Below are 5,695 nucleotides of genomic sequence, written 5' to 3' on the forward strand. Positions count from 1 at the left end.
GAGTGCTTTCTTAATTTCATTTTTTTTTTGGCGGGCGGTCTCATACCATCATCAGCTATCATCATAGCTACCTACTAGTTACTGGTTGTATTTGAAGCCATATTATGTAGTTCCAGTGACCACATTTGAAGAGTTATATTTGCCTTTTTTAAAATCACATTTACCACTTGCATAGCAAAACAACCACTTGATCTCATTTCATTTTTTAATAACAATCTACATCAACTTTTATTTAAGACAGTACAGTGTCAAAGATCACAATTTCAATGCACACAAGTCATTTATTACAGTTTAAGTACCAGTAGATAAGTTTTCCCATGGGTTCATTGAGGCAGAGACACGAGTCATGCAGGGTCCATAAATCTATTTCATCTTCGTCTAAATGTATTTTCAAAACTGACAATGTATAGCCTTCTCAAAGGTAAATGCCAGATGTTGGTAACCAGCTTGTTTTCTGTCATTGGCATGGAACTTGGATGTTAGTTTAAAAATCTGACAGACTAAGACAAAAGTCTTTGAAATTGATAAACAATACACTTTCTAAACAAAAGACTCGTTTTTCCACACTTCATAACCATGTTACTTTACTGTAACCAAGAAGGGGATATTGTGACTCAACTGAAGAAAGTCGGGCTGCCTGAAAATAAACCAGTGTTACCCTTTGTGTTCTCTGAAAGCTAGCCACAATCAACACATGATTCATCTTCGGTGAAGTCCTGTGCAAACACTGGCTTTCTTGGTGATAGAAGTACTTGGGATGAGTCATGAGGCCAAGTACAGTAATAGACCTTTCCAATCTTTCCTGCAGAGGGCGGTGTTGACTCAACCATGCGTCCTCATGTGGAGAGATACAGCTTATTTCTTTTCTAAAACCTATTGTTCACGTGTGTTGATGTATTTTGTATGTAAAAGGTACATAAGCATATAAGAACACGAGACGGTGAAGAGCTGATTCCATTCGTGCGTTGACTAACAGTTGATGCCACCCATGAAAGCAGCCTGTTGCAGCATATTTTCCCCTTTGGTCTTTGAAGGTGGTGAAAATTATTATAGCGTGGGTTTGAGGGCGCGGCTTTAAGCACTATGCACTCAACAAGTTCAAAAGAATTATGTAGCTCTCTTGGTGTTTTGGAGACGTGGCGATTATTGCGTCTGTGCGTAAACTGCAGCAGTTTTTGGTTAGGGCCGTTTGGATAGTCTGAAATGTATACCATATTTTTCATTTCCCCGTGCGTAAAAGAGAAAATAATACATATTGCTTTTGCCTGCCATGTTAGGTGACCTAGAATGCTAAGACGAAATCCAGGGAAGTGGCAACTGTAACAGTAGCAAATAAATATTTTGCGTTTTTATTACAACCCTTAACACTCGCCACATTTTTGATGTGACCAATCCTGTCCTTTCCCCGCCTCCCCCGACTACTGCGGATGAAGTAATTGGTTATGTAGGATGCTGTTTGGCAAGATGGCCGCGGTCCTTGGCCCAATGAGCTCCTAACCCCTTTTGCTGTAGGTTGAGATTTGTCAGATCAATGGAAATTCAGCGGGCTGGCGAACCACTTTCCCATCTCGAGAGCTCCCTCCCGTCTACCCGTGTGAACCTCGGCGAACCTCAAGTGGACCGAGTGAGAGCCGGCTCAGTCTAGTAAGTAATGGCATTTTGCTTAATGGCGCAATCGGTACAGTATGTCAGATAGATCATGCAAGATTTTTCCAGTCGTTCTGTTCCTCCACTCAACCCTCTCTTTGTTTTTTTGTTTCCTGACTGGGACCGTGATTGCCCGGCGCTTTCCTTCCTGCCTGTAGGACATGGTTTTGTTCGATCGAATCGTTGGTCAGCGCTTATGCATTATGGCATGGAATGGAGTGAACGATTATATAGGTGTGGGCTACTTGTCACATTTATTTTTCCCAATCACTACATACTGATACTCTGTTGCGAATAGACGCGTTCGTTTCAATGGTCTGCAATGTCTATTTATTTTCTCCCTTATGCCCCCTCCCGTCTCAGCCCCGCCATCCTGCGTCCTGCCAGCCAGGCCCCGTGTTATTGGACCCGGGGCAAAACAAATAGGCCACCTGGCTTGGCACGCTGTGTTCTGTGTATGGTGTAGTATATGTGACGGCTTGTATGTGTGTTTGCACATGTAGATAACCCCGTTGCTCAATCTCCTTTTCCTTGCTCTCGCCTGCTCGCTCTCACCACCGTCCTGCGGGGGGAAACAATGCGCCCACTGTCTCTGCTGCGCAGCTGGACCCAGCTGTGTGCTCATTCGGGCAGCAACTCTCCTTGCCACGCAAGACCTGGCCTGTCACCCGTTTTGAACTCGCTACGACAGCATTTCCATTTGAGGGGCACCACCGACATGAGATGGTGTCCGCGCCAGGCTGTTCCATGTCGTGTAGCCTAGATCTAATGTTCGATCACGGAGCTGGAGGAGGAGGAAAGCCCGTGAATATGGTGGAGCCTGTCCTCGGCGTGCATGCGTAGAGCACCGTTCTCCCCCAGGGTGAATTCCTGACACCGCTGGCTCTGCCGGCAGCGAAGTCGGGGCTTCCCAAACTGTGGGACTATTGTGTCCGCGCCTGCCCGGAGTGTGTGTCGGTCGCAAGGTTGCTTTTCATGAGGGCAAGCAAGCAAACCTTGACCCAAGTTATGATTTTCTCCTGGCCAGGCAGATGCTATTTACTATTCCGTCATTAGGCTGAGCCTCATGAAAGAGTGCTTTGTTCAAAATATATAGGGCTGCAGACCTGAAGTGGTCTTCCACCATAAATGTGGGCATTTGTAACATTTTCAAACATTTTACGCGCTACATCCCTCTCCTTTTCATGTGTGGAGAATGTGCGAGATTCGATTGAAGGAAATCTCCCTCCCTCTACCTCCCTCCTCATATCTCTGTTTCTGTCTGTATCTGTGCTTGCTGTCTTTCACTGGGATGGTGGGCAGCAGTTGCATATGTTAAAGAGACATCCGTGAAAGAGAAGTGAAGATGGTATAAGGCTATTCATGGTTGGACCCACCACGTTTTCTACGTGTTTCTTATCAAGGGTCAATATCTGACTGTACTGCAATGTGGCCAGAGCAGAGTGGCTTCAGATTTCTGACTTGCCTGGAGGTCTCCAGTGGTGAAAGTGGACTGGTGTGGTGATAAAGGCTGGACAGCTCTCAGGACGACAGGACATGTGAATCCTTCAGGTGGATTTAATTGTCTTGAACGACATTGAAGCATTGGGCATTGGCCATTGAGTACTGAAGAGCATCTCATATCAAGTTTTTATTTGTGTTATTTCGTCATTTTATCTCATTTTGGAGGGTTATATGACTCCTGAATCATGTCTGTGTGTTTGCATGGTCCTCTTGTTGCTTATCTGCGTCATGCACGTTTGGAGTTCTTGTATGTTTCGTAAGATTTTTTTTCAGTTGGCTTGGCATGCAGGGTTGTTGAAGAAATACCAAATACCAGACGGAACCAGATATCAGCATTGAGCTCCAATGATGCAGTGACCTTTTTGGGGTGAATCAACGCAGATCGAATATGACTTGAGTGTACACATACAGTGGTGATTCATGGGTCAAGGAAGGTCGAATAACACTGAGCATGCTTACTGCGCTCTGATTGGTGGAGGACGGTCAGGATGATTGGAGTGAGGTTTTGGGGAAGGTGGGAAGCACATACTCTTTAGTGTAAGAATGTAATCCATGTCAGTCACACAGCAGGGTTGTATAAGCTTGGAATATCGGTTTATAAAACAGGTGTCAAACCTCCCTCTCCGCTTGTCTGGTCCGCTCTGTCTGTTTCTTTCTCTCTCTCTCTCTCTCTCTCTCGTTGCTAATCTGAAACACATTTGCTTTCGGTGTCTGCCTTCATCTGTGGGGCTCCATCTGTTCGCTCCCTGTCACCCGTCAAGCGTGAAGGCGGCGTCTACTAGTGCACTCTGTGAAGCTGTAGCCCACTTTCTGAGGCGATGTGGAGTAGTGCACTCTTCTGAAGCAGAGTGTAGCAACAGACTCTCTGAGGCATACTGGTGTACTCATTATGTGGCAATGCTTAGTAGCGTAGTAGTAGCAGTAGTGCTAGTAGCTTAGTTGTGGTAGTGTACTCTGAGGTGATGTGTAGTATTGCAGTAGCCTACTCTCTGAGGCGATGTGGAGTAGTGCACTCTCTCTGAGGCAGAGTATATGAACAGACTCTCTGAGGCATACTGGTGTACCACTCGTTATGTGGCAATGCTTAGTAGCGTAATAGTAGTAGCTTAGTAGTAGTAGTGTACTGAGGTGTTGTGTTTTAGTGCAGTAGTATGCTCTCTAAGGTGATGTGTAGTAGTGCACTCTTCTGAGGCAGAGTGTAGCACTAGACTCTGAAGCGTACTTGTGTACTCATTATGTGGCAATACTGTAGTGTAGTAGTAGCAGCAGCTTAGTAGTAGTAATAATAGTCTACTCTGAGGTGATGTGAAGCTGTTGCCCAGTCTCTGAGGCGATGTGGAGTAGTGCACTCTTCTGAGGCAGAGTGTAGCAACAGACTCTCTGAGGCATACTGCTGTACTCATTATGTGGCAATGCTTTGAAGCATAGTCGTAGTAGCTTAGTAGTACTAGTGTACTCTGAGGTGATGAGTAGTAGTACCAGAGAGAGTAGAGAGAGAGAGGTTCCATTGGCCCATTGTTTCCGGGTTCTATTATTGGGGGGGGGGAATCCCCCTTTAGGCAGACCTAGGCAGACCTGAGGACTGTTCTATTCAATGCTAGGAGCATTATGACACGCCCCTTTAGGCAGACCGGAACCTGGTCATGTTAGGTGCCCATAGAAACCTATTATGTTGGCATATCTCTATATACTTAAAGAATTTCTGGTAGTACAGTTGTGTGCTCTGAGGCAGAGTGTAGTAACAGACTCTCTGAGGCATACTCGTGTACTATTTGGTATGTGGCAATACTTAGTAACATTAGTACTAGCTTAGTTGTAGTAGTACTCTGAGGTGATGAAGTGCTGTAGTGTGCTCTCTCAGGTGATGTGGGGTAGTGTACTCTTCTGAGGCAGAGTGTAGCACTACTAGACTCTCTGAAGCGTACTATTGTGCTTGTAATGTGGCAATGCTTAGTAGAGGTAGTAGTAGTAGTAGTAGTAGTAGTAGAAGTAGTAGTAGTAGAAGTAGTGTACTATGAGGTGATGTATAGTAGTGCACTCTTCTGAGGCAGAGTGTAGCACTAGACTCTCTGAAGCGTACAAAGGGTGCTCATTATGTGGCAATACTAGGGGTGTGAATTTTAATACCCACAAAACGATCTGATTCAATCTCGATTCACAATCCGAAATCGGTTATCTTTACACCCCTATTAGATAGATAGATAGATAGATAGATAGATAGATAGATAGATAGATAGATAGATAGATAGATGGATAGATGGATAGATGGATAGATAGATAGATTTTTAAACTACATCATGGTAGAGCAGTTCTCATCGTAAGCTTCCCAATTGACCTCATCAAAACCCTGCCAACGCTCCCCTTAGTATTAAAAAGTAAAATAATCTACGATTTGATTCAGGGGCGATTCATAAAATAATATTTAGCGATTCGGTGTGATTCAATGTCGATTCGGTGCGATTCATGTCGATGTTGCATAACGATAACCAATCCAAAATCGGTTATCTTTACACCCCTAGGCAATACTGTAGCGTAGTAGTAGTAG

General features: G+C 44.7%; 1 protein-coding gene across 1 annotated transcript in view; it reads left to right on the forward strand.

The window, feature by feature from the left end:
• Window positions 1–95: 95 nt before the first annotated feature.
• zgc:92140 (uncharacterized protein LOC447854 homolog) overlaps window positions 96–5,695 on the forward strand; it is a 62,743-nt gene continuing 57,143 nt past the window's right edge. Inside the window, exon 1 of the mRNA XM_063201611.1 lies at window positions 96–1,644. The gene's annotated coding sequence lies outside the window, so the exon portion shown is untranslated. The remainder of the gene's footprint in view (window positions 1,645–5,695) is intronic.

The sequence above is a fragment of the Engraulis encrasicolus genome, chromosome 6, assembly GCF_034702125.1.
Source record: "Engraulis encrasicolus isolate BLACKSEA-1 chromosome 6, IST_EnEncr_1.0, whole genome shotgun sequence".
Taxonomy (NCBI): Eukaryota; Metazoa; Chordata; class Actinopteri; order Clupeiformes; family Engraulidae; genus Engraulis; species Engraulis encrasicolus.